Source organism: Sorex fumeus, unplaced genomic scaffold (genome assembly GCF_029834395.1).
Source record: "Sorex fumeus unplaced genomic scaffold, SorFum_2.1 ptg000039l, whole genome shotgun sequence".
NCBI lineage: Eukaryota > Metazoa > Chordata > Mammalia > Eulipotyphla > Soricidae > Sorex > Sorex fumeus.
In genome coordinates this window covers 29937448-29958969 of record NW_026606096.1, presented here as the reverse complement: position 1 = coordinate 29958969, position 21522 = coordinate 29937448, and the positions used below count along the sequence as shown (strand labels likewise).

General features: G+C 38.5%; 1 protein-coding gene and 1 pseudogene across 1 annotated transcript in view; both read right to left on the bottom strand.

Moving 5' to 3' along the window:
* Positions 1 to 21522, bottom strand: part of IQCM (IQ motif containing M) — a 289143-nt gene that overhangs the window by 218737 nt on the left and 48884 nt on the right. The gene's annotated exons all lie outside the window — the stretch shown is intronic.
* LOC130028444 (uncharacterized) lies at positions 6277 to 6402 on the bottom strand (annotated as a pseudogene).

The following is a 21522-nucleotide window of genomic DNA, read 5'->3' as shown; positions in this document are numbered from 1 at the left end:
TAGCCTGAATCACTATCAGGTATGGTCTCCAAAATAGAATAAAAATACAGTAGTATCATAATAATCTAAAGATCATAATAATCTAAAGATCATAGTCAATATAGCTCCTGGTTCATAATTTTAGCTCAGATAATGAAATGCCATCTGTTTATTATACAAAAGAACTATTTCTTTTTACCTAATAGTATACTGAGTGCACTAAAAGTAAAGTAAAGGCCTTCCCGTTGATCATCGATTTGCTTGAGCGGGCCCAGTAACGTCTCCATCGTGAGACTAGTTGTTATGTGTTTGGCGTATCGAATACGTCACGGGGAGCTTGCCAGGCTCTGCCATGCGGGCGAGATACTCTCGGTAGCTTGCCGGGCTCTCCGAGAGGGGCAGAGGAATCGAACTCGGGTCGGCCGTGTTGGCTGCGTGCAAGGCAAACGCCCTACCACCATGCTATCACTCCAGCCCACTGAGTGCACTATTTATCTAATAATATAAATTGCCTAAAACAATCTCATTTGACCACAGAAGTTACCTTAGGAACAATGGAACATTATAATTATTCTATAATATATAGACTCTAATATATTCTGTCATATACTGCTCAGAAAACCCAGAAAACCCAGAGCAGAGGATATACTGGAATTCGTCTCTAACAGTAAAACTCCAAGTCTTTTCATAACACTTGAAGTTTAAAGTTCCATGGAATTTCAAATAAAAAAAATAAAATGTTAAAGCATTGTTTCACTTAAATATTTTCAAAGAACACTGTATCTATGTGTACTATATGCATACATATATTTGTGTGTATGCAGGTATATGAATATTCGTGCTATTCACTGCTTTGCTTTATTTTCATAGTATAATTATTTTACTCTTATCACTCCTTTCCTTGGGAGTCTATTCTAAGAACATTTTTTAATCACCTGAGTGACTCAGATTTGCTCGTTCATTTGCTAAGTCTACTTTTAAATAATCACTTCAAAAGATGATAACATTTAAGATACAATTGGCAGTAAAGCAGCACATCAGAGTACTAATACTGTGAATAGAAGTTTGGATTCTAGTATTTGTTCTGATTTTTACTCTTGCTACCTTAAATAATCCATTCAATCTCTTTGAGTTTTAGTTTGCACATGTAAATGACTAAATTAAGTTGTGTCTATATTTTCATCAACCATCATCATCTGAAATGTCAAATATATTATTACAAAAATTAGTCATTTATTTCAATTTTCATTTAGTAACGCATACAATAATTTAAGATTTTCCAACTTAATCAGGTTAAGAATCATTATAGAAAATAAAAGGCAAACTACAATAAACAAATTTAATACCACCAAATATTTTGAAAATACTGTACATGTAACAATTAATATTTTTTCTTTAAGCCATTCTTTTTGTGAAAAGGTCTTAAAATACAAAATAATGTAACAGGCATTGGTTAGTGGGTAGAGCGTCTGCCTTGCATGTGGCTGACCCAGGTTAGATTCCTCAGCCCCTCTCAGAGAGCCTGGCAAGCTACCAAGAGTATCTCACCCACACAACAAAGCCTGGCAATCTATCTGTGACAAATTTGATATGCCAAAAACAGTAACAAAAAGTCTCACAATTTGTTGTGAGATGTTATTGGTGCCCACTTGAGCAAATCGATCAACAACAGGAGGATAGTGCTACAGTGCTTAGTTGCTGAGTGGATTTGAGTGGTCTTTCATAATTTCTACAGAACATAGTATGAAGTCTTCTTTCACATTTAATGCTGCTAATTTGCATTAATTTTTTTATTTTATTGTTTATAACTATTGTATCTATTAAAACAAATGACACATGAATTTATTAAGAAGTGTGGTACATATACACAATGGAATAGTATGCAGCCTTAAGAAAAGATGAAATTATGTAGTTTGCTAGAACATGAATGTAACTAAAATTTATTATCTTAAGTGAAATAAGATAATTCTGGATAAGATAAGATATCGCTGGAGCGATAGCACAGCGTGTAGGGCGTCTGCCTTGCACGTAGCCAACATGGCCGACCCGAGTTCGATTCCTCTGCCCCTCTCGGAGAGCCCGGCAAGCTACCGAGAGTATTCGATATGCCAGACACAGTAACAACAAAAGTCTCCAATGGAGACGTTACTGGGCCCGCTCGAGCAAGTGAAATAAGCCTTTGAGTTAAAGAGATAGTATAACAGGTAGGACTCTTGTCTTGCATGTGTCCGACCCACATTTGATTCCCAGCATCCCATGTGGTCCCTCAGCCTACCAGAATTGATCCCTGATTGCAGAGCCAAGTGTAACCCTGATCATCACCAGGTGTGGCTCAAAAACAAACAAACAAACAAACAAGCAAACAAAAAAACTTTAAGTTAAATAAAAGTCAGAAGGAGAAAACTAAATATTAAATGATCTCACTCATTTGTGGTATATAAAGAATGGAGAATAGTATCGAATAATAACCAACTCTTGGTTCTAAATGACAAAACTGAGAATACCAAAAAGAGAAGATGTCCAGGAGACAGAATGTTGAGGGAGCAGGAAGTAGCATAGGACAGCAGGGGAGGATTTGGGTATTTTAGTGGTAGTGAGGTGAGACAGAGGTGTATATCAAAGCCATAAACCTTAACACTTAGGTTTAAGAAATGATTCATTACTTAACATTACTATAAACATATAATGTAATAATGTATTTATATAATGTCACAGTTATACAATTATAAACTTTAATTATCTGTTAATAAAATTATTGTAGCACAATAAAATGTAGGAACAAACTGGAAAAATAAGTTGGTTAGAATCTTAATGAAGAATCTTAGGGTTTCAAGATTTTGTACTCGTAAGTACTTTAACCATCATTTTAAGCTGATGACAAAGATCACATATTTAAAGAAGCATAGTTCCACATTTTAAATGGACTCTACCTGGCATGGGAGCCGGCCTCTCATGCTATGGGAAAAGACAGCTGGGATGGAGAAGGGAACACTAAGTGAATGATGCTTGGAGGGCCCGCTCAGGATGGGAGGTGCTTGCCAGGCTTTCCTGTGTGGGCTAAATACTCCCAGTAGCTTGCTGGGCTCTCTGAGAGGGGCAGAGGAATCGAACCAGGGTCGGCCCGGGTGGGCCGCGTGCAAGGCAAACACTCAACCCACTGTGCTATCACTGCAGCCCATAACACCAAAAAGGAGAGAGAGAGAGAGAGAGAGAGAGAGAGAAAGAGAGAGAGAGTAAATGAGAATGTGCCTGCCTCAGAGGCAGGGAACAGGGGGACTGGATGGGGGTGGTGGGAGGGACACTGGGGACATTGGTGGTGGAGAATGAGCACTGGTAGAGCGATGGGTACTTGATCATTGTATGACTGAAACATAAGCACAAGTTTGTAAGTCTGTAACTTAATCTCACAATGATTCATTAAAAGATAAAAATGTAAAAATAAAAAAACAAATAAATTAAATAAATGGACTATAACATCTACCAGAAGCATAGCCACTTTGCAAGGGACCATTACTGCCTGCTGAGCTCATGTTCAATCCCAGAGGATACACGCTGTGACTGAGGTCCAGGTCTGCAACTAAGAGAAAGCCTCCATGCCCAAGCATCCAGGGCTCTGTAAGGCACTGGTGACTGGATGCCTCAGTGTCACTCGGGCTGTCTTCCTCTGGGGTGCACAGGTGCTTTTAGGCACTAACAATCATGAGCCTACCATCAACTTCACATCCTTTGAACTTGACAGACACCTCACGTGGACAATGAAGGCTAGGCACCCCTATTCTCCTTCAGGATCTTCGCAAAATTGGTGCATGGTTATTTCCAAGAACCCACTAGTTGGATCTACTACTGGTGGTCTGTGCCAGTTAAGGTGCACAAGTGCCCGGGGATACTCATAATCTTAGACCCCGATCATTGCCCACCCCTCACAGGCTTATTTGAACTTCAGCCACAAGTGCTCCCTAGCACTCAAAAAAAAAGCTAAGACTCCTGGTTGCTTCTTCACATGTCCACATAAATTCGGTGCACAGGCAGCTGATGTTTTAAACAACCAGTTGCAGATCAAATCCAATGTCATGGATACTGCAAAACACCCTCAAATCTCACACATAACACACCATACCACACAATACCACATGAAGAAAGTTCACCTGACTCTCAAACCACAGTTGCTGTCAGATGCTAACAAGTGTAAATGTCCCAGAAGACATGCAGCTCTGCCCAGTGCTACAGCTGCTAATGGCTTTCTTGGGATGGTGAAGGCCCCATCCCTGCCAATGACCACTTGACCACTTGACTTTGACTTGACACCAAAGCCACTTCAGGCTAGCAAAGAGCCCTGAGTCAGAGTCCAGCCTCACTTGACCTTGGTGCTCTAGTTGCTATAGAGCATGTGGTAGACATTCCTGGTGGATTTAACTCAACTGGAAATAAAACAAAATCCAAAATAAAGAGAGGATTGCATCAAACTAAAAGGCTTCTGAAATGCGAAAGAACACTAAAACAAAAGGACATCCTATTGAGTGGAAGAACACATTTGTACATCGTACATATGACAGAGAGATAATGTCCACAATACAGTAAGAGCTCACAAAACTCAACTAGAAAACAAACATCAACATCAAAGAAGAAAGGAAAGCTGACCTTTAAAGAAAATTCATATAAATGACAAACAGACACATGAAAATATTCCTTTACTGATTATCAGGAAAATACAAGTTAAAACAACAATAAGATAACTCTATAAAAGATTCAAAATGCTCCATATCAAAAAGTCAAGAATTCGTATCAGAAAAAATGTAAAGAAAAATAAACCACCCTTATTCACTGTTGATGGTAATGTAATCTCTATGGAAACCAGTATGAAGATTTCTCTAAAACTTTAAAATAAAAGTTGACCCAGGAACTGAACTCCTAGGCATCTATCCCAAGAACACAAAAACACAAATTCAAAAACATAGGTGCACATTGATGTTCATTGTAGCATAAATCATAATAGATAAGACATAGAAATAATCTAGTGACCCAACAGCAGATGAGTGGATAAATATTATATTGTATACTTACAATGGAGTACAACTTAGCTTTAAGTAAAGATGAAATCTTCCCTTTTGCTACAACATGAATATAACAGGAAATGCTCATGCTGACTTAAGCAAGTGGGTGAAGAAATAAAAATACCGAATCAGTTCATAAACATATGTGGTATATATCAAGAGGATGGACAATATCCAAGGAAAACAAACCCTTCTACCCTGACCACAGAACAAAGTTGTCACAAAGTGTCCAATAGACTGTGGTGGAGGGTCACTGGCAAATTGGTGGGGGACATGTTGTGGTAGCATTGGACCCCTGATAAAAATATTTAAACTCTTGTAAACCAATATTCCTCACAATAAATAAAATAGATTTTGCTTAAAAAATGAACATGTTATACAGCTGTTGAATATGTTCTTGAATTAATCTTTTCAATTATGTGACATTAATTGTGTGCTCAAATTCAATCTGTATTTATAGGTTATTTTATCATAAGGCTTTGGTGATTATTAAAAGTATCATGTAGAAATCTTTCCGTGGTAACTATGGAGTTATCCACTTTGTAGTTTATCCTGCTGTGCTGCTCAGTCATACATATTTAGCATTATTATCTAATTCTAAGTAATTGACCCTTTTACACTTATAAAGGAGCCTCTTCACCTCTGAAAAGTCCTTGAAAATGACTTTGATGTCAATATCACCACTCTAATCCTCTTCTGTTAGCTTTTATTTCTCATTTTTTATCCCCTTACTTTTGATTAATATCTTTTTGTATGCATCTCCTTTACATGGCATAGAGTTGGTGTTTACTTTTGTATCCAGTTGTACTCTTTATTGTAATGTTTATTCCTGTGTATTAGGATTTTGGGAATGCAGATAGGTGTGATGTAAGAAAATAGTTCTGTGCCTTTCAAGAGTACAGAACCGGCCATTTCTCTTGGGAGCTACAAGTAGGCATATATTTGAAACAAGCCATCTGGAATGAGTCACATTTCAGCCACCTTGTGTTCAAATTCATCCACATGAAGTTTGGTAAAGACTCACTTCTAAGGTCCACAGATCCTCGTGCAGCCAATGAATTTGAACTTGAACCTACTTAGAGGCTAACATACATGCTTCCTGTTCTGCAGTTCAGTATGGATGAACATGATAATTTATCCAATGTACGTCCAGAATGCTGTGTCCTGGGACTTCCTGAGGTACCTCACGTATTATTCTGGAGCCTAAGATTGGACACACGGACACATCTGGACTTGCATTGGAAGGGGCTGCCTCCCAGGTCTCTTAGGATAACTGAAGAGCAGAAGGCTGCATACATCACCGAGGGCACTGCTGCTTCTAGCCACTGCACTGCAAGTCCCAGATAAAAGAGCAAGGCTGACTTAACTGAAAACAAAGATTCCACACAGTACATAGGAAGACTCATATAGCTAGGGTTAACATAACATTTTTGTATTCTATTTTTATCCTTTCCATCTGTTCTTATGTTCTGGTTAACCAAATATATATTGGTATGCCATTTTATTTTTTCTATTACCTTTTAGATTTATTTTATTTTTTTAATTAGTGGTTGCTCTTAGAATTAAAAATGCATTCTTATCACACCCTAAAGAGACTATCAACACATATAAAGAATACTATAATACTACAACTCCACTTTTTCACTTATTGTCAAGTCACTTATTGCATGTAGCTTATGAATATCATAGTGATGCTATTGTTTTGTTTTAGTAAATGACCTTTCATAGAGATTAGGCGGGAAAACATTCTATAGAAAAACACACATTTTCTATGTTCAATGTTCTGTTTTTGGTAGAGATTCAAATTCTCATCATTCTCATCTCATCTCATCATCTCATCAGGTTTCAGTTCTTTCTGGCATGGAGAGCTTCCATTGACATCTCTGAAGTCCAGAATGGTGACAAGAAATTTTTCCTTTCTCTAATTTAGCTATTTTCCTTTTTCTTTCTCCATATTGTGTGATAATTGCACTGGATAGAGGAGCATCTATGAGCAAGTTTTCTTTCAGAACTTTAAATGTTCTATTTAATTGTTTTCTGACCTCTATCATGTCTAATGAGAAGATGGTCACTATTCTTAAGCTGCAAACTTCTACATGATTTGTATATTTCTCCTTTATTATATTTGACATTTTTTCTTTTGCTCCTGATTCTCAACTCTTGACTCTGCTGTGCACCATTTGCTTATTTGCTTGTTTTATTTCATTGTATTGCTTAATATATGATGCTCTTCTTGGAGAAATATAAAGATACTTTTATCATATTTGGGGGGAAATTGTACATTTTTCTGACTTCAATTTCTTTTCTTTTTTAAAAATAATTCTTTTCTTTTATGAGAGCTCAGTATAACATGCCGGTTGACACTAATCTACATTTTATTAATCTACACATTGTTCGTTTATTCCCAATTATTGTTTTCTTCAGATTAGTCTCTATTGACCCTAAGTTCACCAGCCTTTCCTGCCTTCTTCAATATTGTTTGACCCATCCAATTTTTCAATCATTTTCATTTCAGATATCATCTCAGTTATGTAATTTTCACAGTTATTTTTATTATTTCTATTTCTGTCTAGGTTCCTCTGCTATTCTGGAAATCTTTTTCGAAAATTTTGAACGTTTATAATAGATGTCTTAAAGTCCTTGTGTTCTAATTCCAACAAGTGGGATGCATTTTTATTTTATAAATCAGATTGACCTGTTTTTTAACATGTCGGTTATTTTATCTGTTGTATACTAAGCACAGTACATGGCAGAAGTTCCAGTTTCTGTTATTGTCCTTGAAGAAAAGTTGTTTTTTTATTCTTAGTGGTGGCTAAGTAACTGATCAACCACCTTGAACTTGCTGAAGCTTGGTTTTCTACTTTTATTTGGCGAATACATAACTTTATCTCTAGTGCTATCATGATCCTTTTACCTGAAATATATTTGTTATTCCTTAGGTATTGGCCTCCAATGATTTTCATAAATGGAAAACAGAGGAATTTACTCAATCCTCACTTAAACTCCAATTTCTGCCTTCTGCCATGATTAACAGCAACTGAAAACTCATTATTTCTGAGAGACATACAACGTGGCTTCAGGCTGGGCCCTCAGAGCCTGCATTTCACAGACACAGTTCATAAGTCAGTCAGGATTTTGAGCAGAGTTTATACAAAGCAAGTGTGTGTCTTCTTCTGTAGTCTCTGCTTCTGTGAGATGCCCAATCAGTATCCAGTCATTCGGCTAGCAGCCTCTCATACCAATGACACCGTAGCCTTCTGCTCAAGAGCTAGTTTCTCCTCGCCCCAGCCCCCAATGCTAAACCTGGGGAAATCGGGGTCAAATCTCAGTCCCTTACAGCTTCTTCCTTTTAATGAACGCATTCTTGTTGTGTCTGCCTGCCTGTCATCACTAGTCAATCCCTTCAAACATATGTTATGCAGATTCCCAGTCTATTGATTACTCTGTGGAAAGGTTAATGGGAGACCATCAACTCCAATATTAACTGAACTAGAATTCCTGAAACAAATCTGTTCAAACTGACCTTCTTTCAAGTTGGTCTGCATAATGAAGTAAAATGAAACACTCTCACTTTACCTAGAGATCCTCTACAAAGTGAAGGAGGAAGAATGGTGGCATTAAGAAACCAGCTTAGGTTTTAAGTTCCACAGATGTAAAACATCCACCTTGTTTGCAATGGACCCTAAAAGAGCAGGTGTCCAGTGTTTGCTCTTGAATGAATAAACTATAGAAGATCAAGAGAGATTTATTCTCAACCAGGTAATATATGAACAGGTTTTCCTTTTGCTCTGGAAATGATTCTTTAAGACCACATTTTCTGAGTATCTGATACCTTCCAAAGATGTTTCTGGGAAATACGACTAGAACTGTATTTAAATAGGAAAAGAAAACCTGCCCTCAGACCTTAAAATTCTAGGCAAGTCTTAATCACTGTACAGTAATATAGCAATGATTTTTGTTATGAAAAGTCTCAGGGAGAATATTTATTTTATTGTTGTTTTGAAGCAACAACTGGCAGTGTTCAGGCACTACTCCTGGCTCTGTGCTTCGGTGTTGCTCCTAATGGTGCTCAAGGGACTATATGTGGTAACAGGGATCAAACGCAGGTCTCCCAGATGCAAAACATACACTCAGTCCTCTGAGCTGCATCTCCAGTACTAGAGAGTATATTTAACATGCTGAAGCTGGTGTGTATCACCAGAGGCTCAACACTTGAATATAACTTAAGTAATACAAAATACAGCATTGACATGTTAATAGACTTCTACTTTTCCTGGGAAATTAGCTCTCCATGTTCGTGCTTTCTAAGAATTTAGTAAGCAAGGTTTGTCCTGTATCACCTATCTAGTACTCTGTACCAAAATAAATACTAAAATAATATATGATGACTAAATGAATGACTGTATTCCCAGTGAGTAAGAGAAAACGAGTGTGAAATGTGTCATTTCAGATCCTTCTGACTGTTAACTTTCCAAAGCCTCTTCTTTCCATCTCGTTTTCCAATATATCTCAAAAAGATTGTCATTTTCACAATTGATTTCCTATAAAGTTGGAACATAAAAGAGCAAAGCCATGTAAGATTTCTTCATGACCTCACTGGAAGTTATGCTTTGCCATCAAGAACTACAGCATATATTCCTAATAAAATAAGTAGCTGATCCCACCTGAGGTATGATTACCTGTGTTTCTGTCTGAAAAACAAAAAACAAAAACAATTATTCAGCCTGGTTTTCTTAAATATTGCTAGTGTGCTTTAAAAAATTATCTTGTCTCCTCACTTAAGTCAAATAAAATGGAAGTCCTAAAAACAGATATTTAGATATGTAAAGAACTTGATCTCTAAACAAACTCCAAGTCCTTAAACCTAGATACTTAAGTCAGGCAACTGTACTGATAAAAACCCCAAAGATGCACATTAGTATACTTGTCAGCTCTTATATAACATATACCTGTATTTTGGCATGCTTCCTAGCTGGATATGTGGTGTTACTCTTACGAACTGTTTCTAGAAGAGAAAGAAGAGTTGTGATAAGAAAGAAAACTGTAAATAAAATGCAATTCTATTAATGCTATTGCGTAACCATTCTACTCTAACATATGTCATATAGATCTAAACATTATGAATTTGTCAAGCATACTTAGAGTAGTACAATCACTGAAATTCCCTTGGAGTCCTCCAGCACCGGGATTATAATTTCTATGCATCATTTCAATAAAAAAAATTAATATAAATCTATAAACTATCAAACACAAAACATTACCTTCTTATAAGTCCTCCAGTCTATAAAAAAAATTAAGGTGTGTTCCAGCCCCCACCAAGAAAATATAGTACAGATGAAAAAAGGGAAATGTTACACTAGAAAACACATCTTCCTTCCTATGTTTATTGCAGCACTATTTACAATAGCCAATATCTGGAAACAACCCAAGTGCCTGAGATCAAATGCCTGGATATAGAAATCCTGGTACATACACACAGTGGATTACTACTCGTCTATTAGAAAATATAAAATTTACTGTCACATGGATGTAGCTGGTGAGTCTTCTGTGGAGGGATGCAGGGAAGAGAAGGACAGACACAGAATGATCTCTCTCATATGTGGGATATGAAGAACCAGAATAGGGGAACGACAAACACTCAAAGGCAAAGGAACAGAGAACTTGTCTTCAGTAGGAATCTGACTATGTGGGTTTGGCGGGGGGATCTGGGGTGGGGGTTGGGGGTGACTCTGGATCAATGATGGAAGGCAGCAGACCCCTGGGTGGAGGGTGTGGTGCCGGAATAGTTCCAATATGAAACCCTACTAATAGCAGCTTGTAAACCATGGTGCCAAAACAAAAACTTTTTAAAAAATAATAAATTCATGTTTCAGGGAAAATATAGATTAAAAAAAAGGCATGTCAAATATTTTATGAAACTTCCCAATGAGCCACATAAATTTGGTTCGCAAATTCTTCAATCCCAAAGTATAACATATTGAATTATGCTCTGCACCCATTCATATTAGGGCTAACACCCTAATCTGGAGTGTATGTGCATTTGGAGGAAAGGCCTTTTAGATGATGATGAAAAATAAACAAGGTCCTAAGGGTGAGGCCTTAAGACCACAGGATGGGTGATTTTGCAAGTAAAGGAAGAGATGCCAGAAACTCACGTATACCAAAAATATGATCCTTCACAAGAAAATTGGGATGGTCTAATAGCCATAACAGCATCTCTTCAACAGCTACACCTGTGTGTTTGGTATAGTTTATTCTTTTATAATCCTTTGATATTGAGTAATAAGAGAAAGAGCAACTCAGGAAGAGCATTTGACAAGGTCTCAGAATTACTGGTTCATTACCTTTCTGGTAACCTGGTGTCATTTTAGGGTTCAACTGATACCAAGAAACATTGATGGACAGTCACTTTATAATCAGCTATGACAATTTCTGCACAGTATCCTTTAGAGAAAAAATGGTTTCAGAGAAGGGGGACTTGAGATAACTGATATATAAAGCAAAAGTTCTTGAATTTTAGGTTAAAGAAATCAGATCTGTAAGATCCCTCAGATTTATAGGAAGTCAGTGATATAAAATGTTTCAGCTTACTGATATCTGTGCTAGCAGGATGCACAAGGAAAATGCCAGTTTTAGCACTGCGTTTTATTTCTTAAATAGGTAGTTAGCTCCCACTAGACAACTGGAACTGGAGCCTCATAATGAAATCCCAGGCTATCCCAAATTATTAATTCTCAATGAAATGTGGAAGAAAGTTGTACTTGTACTGAAGCAATACTGAGTAATAAGAAAGAAGAGATTAGGGCCAGAATGATACTACATCAGGTACCGCATTTGCCTTGCACGTGGCTGACTTGAATTTGATACTCAGCATCTCAGTCCCCCAAGCATTGTCAGGAGTAATTCCTGAGGCAGAGCCAGGAATGTTAAGCTTCAATCTGTCTTTTACTAGTGTCTCAGATGCAGTCTCATGTTTCTGTTATTTTGTAGCTCATGCCATTCCTTACTTAAAACTGAAGATTAAAGGACCTGACCATAGCAGGGAGGGTGCCTTGTACACAGAGGACCTGGGTTCAATACCCTGAGCCTGCTGGGAGTGATCCCTGAGCACAAAGCCAGGAGGAAGCCCTGAGCACTACCACGTGTGGCTCAAAAACCAAACTTTTTTTTTTACAGGACTTGCTTGGAGGGCTCTCTTGGGATGGGAGATGTGTGCTGAAAGTAGTAGACTATGGACCAAACATGATGGTCACTTAGTACCTGCATTGCAAACCATAAAACCCAAAAGGAGAGAGAGAGAAAGAGGGAATGCTCCTGCCACAGAGGCACGAGGGAATGGGGTGGGGATGGTGTGAAAGATACTGGGAATATTGCTGGTAGAAAATGGGCACTGGTGGAGGGATGGGAACTTGACCACTGTATAACTGAACCATAATCATGAAAGTTTGTAAGTCTGTAACTGTACCTCATGGAGATGCGTTAAAACAAAAAAAGGACTAATTTTTCTCCAATTATTGTAGAATGCATTTGCATCAGAAGATCCTGGTCACATTTTCTTTTTCATAATAATCATCCACAAGTGTAATACTATACTTTAAAAATTTATAGGTGACATATAGGGAATAACTAAGGAAGATGCGTAACTCATATTTTATTTTACTTTTAATTCACCATGATTTACAAAGCTACTGATAACAGCTTCAGCCATTCAATGTTTCAACTCCAATCCCACCACCAGTGTCAGCTTACCTCACCAATGACTAAGGAATCCCTTCATCTCTCTAATCTGCCTCTCTTCCATAATTTGATAGTGCCCAGTCCCTTGTGTCATTACACTATATATCACGGGTGAGTGAGAACAACACATATTTGTCTTCCCTGACATTTCTTAACATGATATCCTCCATTCAGGCTCCAATAAACTGCATAATTTCACCTTTTCTTATTTATGCATAGTACAGTATTGTGCATACATACAATAACATCTTTATCCACTTGTCTATTGGAAGTGTTGTCTATTAGACACAACTTTTTATTTCGGTGTTCCTATATCCTATTCCATTAAGCATTACAATAAACAACGGTGAGCTTACTTTTTTGAAGAAGTATTTTTGTGTTTGGGGGTAAATCCAAGAAGTGGAATTTTAGGTAAATTGGAGCTCTATTCTTAGTTTTTGAGTAATCTGTGTATTGTTTTCTGCAGACATTTCCACCAGAAGTGGGTGAGAATTACTTTTTACCCACATCCCACATATCTGTCAACACCAGAACCTGCCTTTTAAATGTTACCTTCATGAATGCTACATGACTCACATTTATTGTTACAAAACTACTAGCACTGTAGCAATGCTACAGTTCATCGATTTGCAATATGCTTTGTTCATCTATTTGCAATAGCGGACACCATTAATGTCTCCATTATAAGACTTGTTGTTACTGTTTTTGGCATAAGGAATTCCCCACGGGGAGCTTGCCAGGCTCTGCATGCTGGCGGGATACTCTCAGTGGCTCCCGGGGCTCTCCGAGAGTGACAGAAGAATGCAACCTGAGTTGGCTGCATAGAAGGCAAATGCCCTACCCACTGTGCTATCGCTCCAGCCCTACAAAACTACTAATGACTCAAAAATTCATTTTCAAACTATTGCTTCCATACATTTTCACAAAATAATGTAGCTGGCTTGAAATACACAATCCTTAACTGGCACTATGACTTACACTGCCAACCTACATTTTAATTGCTTCTTTCTTGACCATAATTTGTGATGATATCGAGTGTCAAAGTTGATAAATCAGTCTCTGCCCTACATTCTTGAAGACTTTCCTCCTAAAATATTCTCCTTTTTTCCCTCAGAAATTACTCTTACAACTTCATTGCCATCACAACCACCATTTGTATAACTTCCTTCCTTTCTAACAAAATTAGAAACTTTGTGGGTGGGAGATTAGCAACACTTGGCGGTGCCCAGGGGTCATCCCTGGCAGTGCTGGAAGGACTGTATGTGGTGCTGTGGATCTAACCAAGTCAGCAGTACGCAAGGCAAGTGTCTGAATCATTCTACTAAGTCTCTAGTCAAAACCAGAAACATTTAGAATCTCCTTTGTGCAAAGGAAACAGCAATTCTCTAAAAAGTTTCAGTGGCTACTGCTTAGGTCCCAGGTTTTTAGTTTTGTTGAATCTGTGTTTTGGATGAATACCCCTTGTATCGGTGGTAGAACTGAAGTCCTGCTGCTTGTTCACCCGTTATTTCTAGTTCTTCCTCCCTTGATTTCTTTCCTTCTCTGTCTGGCTCCTCTCTAAGCACTGGGGTCAAGGGTTGGGGTGGAGAGGGAAAGTGGGAACATTGTAGAGGAAAGAAGACAATGGTGGAGGCATCTGTGTTGAATTATTTTATGCCTGAAATGCAACTGTCAGTAACTTTGTAAATTAGGGCTCTTTAATAAAGGAAATTTTTTAAAAGAGTTTCTGTTCTTCCTAAGTCTTAGCTTTCTGTGAAAGCTCAAGTCCATTTTTCCTTGACACTTCACATCCAAGGTCATTCTTTCTCCCTGGGACTCTTTCATTCCTTTTCCAAAGCTGCCACCAATGTTCTATATCTTTCTCCAAGCTCCTAGTAGCTGCACAGCAATGCACTTAAAGTGACAACTTCTAAATACTTGGCTGAAAACATGACATTTATTAAACCCTTGGGTCAAAGTTTTCAAGGTATTTTTAAAAATCTGTGTGAATTTATTTTGAACTTTTCCATCACCATTCCCCCACGTTTACTCAAATCCCCAAATATAGATGTTACCAAGCTTACTTCTGATACTAAATACTATTGTACTTCAAGCTTCTTTTCAGAAGCAACTATTAATTTCCCTTCCCTTTCCAAATCTCATATGAATTATTTTCCTTTGAACAATACTAATCATTTTTATTGATTAAACTACTGCATTGATTGGTCACACCAAAAACATGGGGGAGGGAATGCTTTTCATTCTGCATCTTAAATCAAGATTGATTTGAATATTATTACCACTAGTAAGAAGTTCTGGAATGTTTACCACAAAAATCTAATGTGCACTTGGCATACTGCATTCTAATACTTAAAACAAACACCGTTCAAGTATATTTTCTAAGTATCAAGGATATTTCACCATGGGAAACAGTTATCTGACCTTATCAGAAGCATCCATAAACATACCACTAATGGTAAAATAAAGGGCTTAAGAATAGGTAACTGTGAGGAGAAAACCATTAATAGTATACGCATATAAAATTACACATTAAAACATGTGAAGTAAACTGAAAAGTTCTTCTGCCAGGCTTGAATATTAACACTTGTGTTTCCCAAGCAGCAGTCATTACTGTCACTCGCACCTTCTGGGATCACAGTGAGCCACATTCCAGGCAGAGCAGCTGCTTCAGAAGTGGCCTGAGCCCCAAAATGTCAAGAACTGATCCAGGAGTTTGTACAGTGGTCAGAGCGTATGCCCACCTCAAGCCCGACCTCAGTTTTACTCCCAGTTCCACATGGTCCCCAGTGCATCCCCCAAAGTGGTCCTGGAAGCCACCAGCAAACCTCTGGTAGCTCTGGTGACCCCAAATTTAGCCCTGAGCACAGCTGGCTGTGGCCCAAAAGTCTTCTCCTTATCCCCCCAAGTCTATATGTAACCACTCATGAAAACTAAATACAAATATAATTTCAAATTAGTGAAATGCTCAAAATGCACTAGACAAGGTGGTGAAAAAATGGGAAAATATGGGAGTGAACTTCCAAATACAGGGCAAAAAGAAAATAATGGAAGTAAAAACACAAAATAAAAGAATTAAAATATATGTAAGTTATTTTTTTAAATATACAACTGGGACCAAAAAAATAGCTCAAAGGGCTGGAGAACATTTATTATACTCTAGAGGTTCAGGTACAAGCCCCAACACTTCACGCATAGTTCCCCCGTCTCCTCTGGGTGTGGGTCAAGATCAAACAATAAAGATATAAGATGCTTGCAAAGACACAACATGTTTGCAAAGAAAAAAAATAATCATAGCCCAGAAATGTGGAAAAAACACTCAGCCTTTATTGACCACTAAGAAAATATGAACCAAAACAAGAAACAACACCGAATGAATGAAGTCTAATACTCAAGTTCAACCAAGAATATGAAGCAATGGGGACTCTCACCAACTGCTGATGAGAACAGAATACCAGGGGTGGCGGTGTGGTCAAACTGAACCCATGGCCACTCTCCAGCATCATCACCCCCTTCTGGGGGCTGACAGTTGTCAGTGGTGAAATAAACAGAGTATTGCTTGTGGCTGAAGGAAATCAATTATTCAAGCAATCCATAATCAGCTACTGAGTTCCCAAAGGCCAAATCCTATTTACCTGCCTCTAAAGCTGAAGGCAATAATCTCCTGGAATCTATCCAACCCATTTGTCACTATTGGTTATCAGTTATCATTAGAACCAGCCCTGGAGAAATTCCCACACCGATCCTTTGGGAGCTAAATGTAAAACTCTAGTGAGGTCGTTCATAATAGGAAATAAATTTTTAACAAGAAATATACCTCTCCCAAGTAGAAAAGGACTTCTTTGACAATTTCATAAATTTATTAATAACAATTACAATTCATTAAGTCCTTCCTACTACCCAGTCGTACTGTTCAAAGGCCTTTTTATATATGATTATCTTTGTTTAGTTTCTTTGGGTTGTTTCATTTTTTTTTGAGTGCTTATTGTTTTTGAGATAGAAGCAGTGAAAATTTGTGTAAAAATCCAAAAGCAACAATTCTTTGGAGGACAATTTAATAACACATAATAATAGGAAAGCAAAAGGGTGGCATACCAACAATTCCACTGCAAGAAATTTATGCTAAGAAAACTAAGAATATGCACAACAATTTAACTGAAAATATGATGTACCATATTCCACTAAAGTATCGCTCAACCACAAAACCTAACCAAAAATTAGTGATATCCAGAGATGGAATAATGTTGTCACTGATTTACAGTTAAAATACACCCATTAATATTAAAAGCATTGAAAATATATTTTTGAAAGAATAAATAAGGTAATAAACACAGCTGTCACACCAAATAAGGTTGATTTTCTTTTTGTAGTCATTCAAAAATGTTCTTCAAAATATATTTATTGCAAGTATTGTTTATATACCCACATGTTTTGTTTAAAAGGCTTTATGGAATGGTCATAAATATGTGGCAACAAGTGTAGAGGGAAAAAGAGGTGGCATCTCACTAATAAAAATTAAAAAATAAAGAGATAGAATTACATTTAAAAAATAAATAAATTAAATTAAAATGATCTTATGTGTTTAGCTGAAGGATAAAGCCAGAGTCAGATTAGGAATTAATCACTGTAAACAGCATCCTGGAAAACTTTTATCACTGATAATATCTTCTTATCACTGGTAAGAGTCTCCAGCCTGCCACCCCCCACCCCGTGCCTGGCTGTCCTCACTGGGGCCCCTTGGAGGGGAGCGGGTTGAGTTTTCCTCCCCACCCTGACCAGTGCTCCAGCAGCCGAAGACCTCCAGAACCAGCCACCACCATGCTGAGACCACTCTCCACACACATGAAGGTACCGGCAGAGGAACAAAGGCATGTGGGTCCCGGGGCTGAGATCTCCAAGCCTGCTCGGATGGGGACTGAGCATCCTCCACCCAGATCCTCTAAATTCCAGTAGGCAGGGGTCACACCCACCAACTGGCCCCCTGGAGCCGTGTAATCCCATCAACGGCCAAGACTCAAGACCCAACATCTTATTATCTCATTCTTACTTTGGACAAACTGGCAGGCTACCGAATGTAACCTGCCCACATGGCAGAGTCTGGCAAACTCCCCGTGGCGTACCCAATATGCCAAATATCAGTAACAATGATGGGTCTCATTCTCCTAACCCTGACAGAGCCTTGAATATGGCACTTTTTTAAAAATCTCAAGGCTAAGACAAAGGAGATGTTGCTGGGACCTGCTCGAGGCAATCGACAAACAACAGGAAGGTCATGATCATGATCGTGAAGATCTTCATCATCCAGTAATTATTGCATCCTAATAGCACAGTAACTGTCTATATCAACTGCAGTTTATTAGCAATCAAATGTCCCCTTATGTTTACAGAATCGCCTAGGACTTAAAGTTTTGGACTTATGCCCTGACATGAATCTGGCCTTTTGCAGCAAGTTGCTAAACTATGCATTGCCTGCTATCTGAAAGCAGGTCTTCCAGTGACAATGTCAAAGGACGTTAGAGAAAAGAACAAGAAGACAAGAGGATAGTTTGTTTGATAAATGAGAATAGCCACTTATTCTAGAGAAAAGAAAGGGGTGGGGGCATTGATTTCAGAGCAAAACACTTGGTATTGTACAATTCTTTGGGGGCAGAATAAAAATAGTATATAAATACGGTGAACTATATGCAATGTCCTTAATTGCTTTTTATTTCCTAATAACCTTATCACGGATGTTTTTCTCACTTCCTTGGGAGGGAGGATTTGATTCAAGATCCTTTCAGATGAAATATCAAATAAGCCGGCATTCAGCAAATATTTTCTTTATTTTTTTTTTATAATGCAGGAGTACTGCTGTTTATTTAGCCATTGATTAAGCTGATTGAATTGGGCATGAACTCCACAGCAAATATTTTCTGACCTTCACTTCTTATCAAGACTATTCTAGGCAATAGGGCTGCATTAGTAATCTAAAATGTCCTCAGTTTTGAAAAGGCTACATTTAGTGAGGAAGGTCAGAATAAACTGATAAAAAGAGACATGATAGATTGTCAGGTTAGAATACATTGTGCAATTTTTTCAAAAAGCAGTGGTGCTGTTTGAGGTGGGGTTCAAGGAAGGATCATCACAGGAAGTAACATCTATGGAGAAATAAAATTGTAACTGCTTGATTTGGCCATCGGGTATCATATAAAATGGACTTTGCACAATTAATTATAAGATACCAAGAATTAAAAAAATCGGACAAATAGTCCCTAGAGAACTAAAATGTTTTCAGAAAAACAATGCATTTTTATCTTCCCATCTATCTTCATCACTTATTAGCTATACTGGCATTCCGTCTACCACCATTATTACTACAATAATTACAATTATGATTACAATTATTTCTACAGGTCTCATTCTTTAACAAAGACTCAGAATCCATGCCACTCAATGCCTCTTTTGCAAACCACAACACCCAATAGGAGACAGAGAACAAAAGGGAATGCCCTGCCACAGAGGCAGGGTGGGATGGGGGGGATGGGGGTGGGTGGGATACTGGGATCCGTGGTGGTGGGAAATGGGCACTGGTGGAGGGATGGGTATTTGATCATTGTATAATTGAAACCCAAGCACAAAAATTTGTAAGTCTACAACTGTACCTCATGGTGTCTCACTAATAAAAATTTTAAAATAAATAAATAAATTAATTAAAAGACTCAGAATCCAAAACTGGATTGAAAACCAACAGATTTTTTCTTACACCTATGGGCACAAATTTAACTCACCCGACCCTTGGACAAAAATCTAATATCAACCAATCTGCGTGAGGCCTGTACAGTGCCTTTCATCTCCCACTTACTGTGCACGTACATATTTCTATATTTTACTGATAGTACATGTTTGGATAACAGGTCTGATTGCAGAACCATTATTTTGTTATCTTTCTAAGGTTTTAAAATTTCTGATTTCTTAAATATGTCTGTCTTGGAACGGCTCCAATTCCAACAGGTACAGCCCGCCCCCAAGGGCCTGGTTTCCTCTCTGGGCACGCGCAGCTAGAAACAGCCCCGAGACAGCCGGTTTTCAACCCCTGAGCCGCGTGGGACGGGCACAGAGGCCCAGCTCTGGGCAACAAAGCTGAACGGCTCCAATTCCAACAGGTACAGCCCGCCCCCAAGGGCCTGGGTTCCTCTCTGGGCACGCGCAGCTAGAAACAGCCCCGAGACAGCCGGTTTTCAACCCCTGAGCCGCGTGGGATGGGCACAGAGGCCCAGCTCTGGGCAACAAAGCTGAACGGCTCCAATTCCAAACAGGAGACATTCCCAACTCCTCGCCCAGTGCCAGGGACTCTTTCCGGAGCCGCGGCCGCTAACGCGGCCGCGAAATATTTTCCCACTACATATGCCATAGGAACCATAAGCTAACTTCTTAGATGGAAACTTCTCTATTTTAGCTCAGCCACTAGAAATACAGTTGCCAATAACTCATAAGCCTATCTTAACTCACACTGCATATCAAGCAGAATAGTAACACTGAACGTGAAGGACTAAACCACACCTCTCACAATGGTAAAGCAACGCAAAAGCCCACCAAACATTCATATTGAAGAGTCTAGCCCAGATGACACCAACAGTACTGTAGTGTTAGACAACCTCTCTGACAAGGAATTCAGAAGGGAGCTACTTAGGATGCTTAGGGAATTAAAAGAAACAATGGAAAGCAATGCCAATAGAAGACAAGAGGATCTGAAGGCAGAAATGAGGAAAATGCAATCAGAAATGTCAGACCTGAAAAATCTCGTAGGCGAATTGAAAAGCTCAGTGGAAGGCCTCAGCAGCAGAGTAACAGCGGCTGAGAACATAATCAGTGAGCTCGAAGATGAAGTTCAGAGACTCTCCCGAAAAGAGCAGAAAATGGAAAAGAGACTCACAATTCGGGAACAGATGGCAAGAGAAGATCGTGATGAAGCCAAGAGGGGTAACATAAGAATTATTGGAGTCCCAGAGGGACAGGAAGAAAACCTCGATGAAGAAGAAACTGTCAAAGACATCATTGCTACAACATTTCCAGAGCTGAAGAAAACTTGTGACCACATTCAGGAGGCCCGAAGGGTACCAGCTAGAAGAAATCCGAATAAAAATACCCCAAGACACATTCTGATCAAAATGACCAAAACCTTAGACAGAGACAAAATTCTGAAAGCAGCAAGATCGAAGAAAGAAATCTCTTACAAAGGAGCATCCTTAAAATTCACAGCTGATTTTTCTGATGAAACCCTCATGGCCCGAAAACAGTGGTGGGACATAGTAAAAAAACTCAATGAAATAAATGCCTCCCCAAAAATACTTTTCCCAGCAAGACTCTCATTCATAATAGAAGGAACAACACACAGTTTCACAGACAAACAACAGCTCAGGAACTTCATAGACTCAAAACCATGGTTACAAGAACAACTAAATGGGCTACTTTAAGGCAAGAAAGGCTCCTCAAATACACCCAATTTTAACATAACAATGGGACAAAATCCCATAACAATAATCTCTCTCAATGTCAATGGGCTAAACGCACCAATTAAAAGACATAGAGTGGCAGGATGGATTAGAAAATTGAACCCAACATTCTGCTGCCTGCAAGAAACGCATCTCAATAGTCAAAGCAAACACAGACTCAGAGTCAAAGGCTGGAAAGCAATCCTACAGGCAAACAGCTCCCATAAAAAAGCTGGGGTAGCCATCCTTATATCAGACCACATTGATTTCAGAGTGAGGAAGGTCAT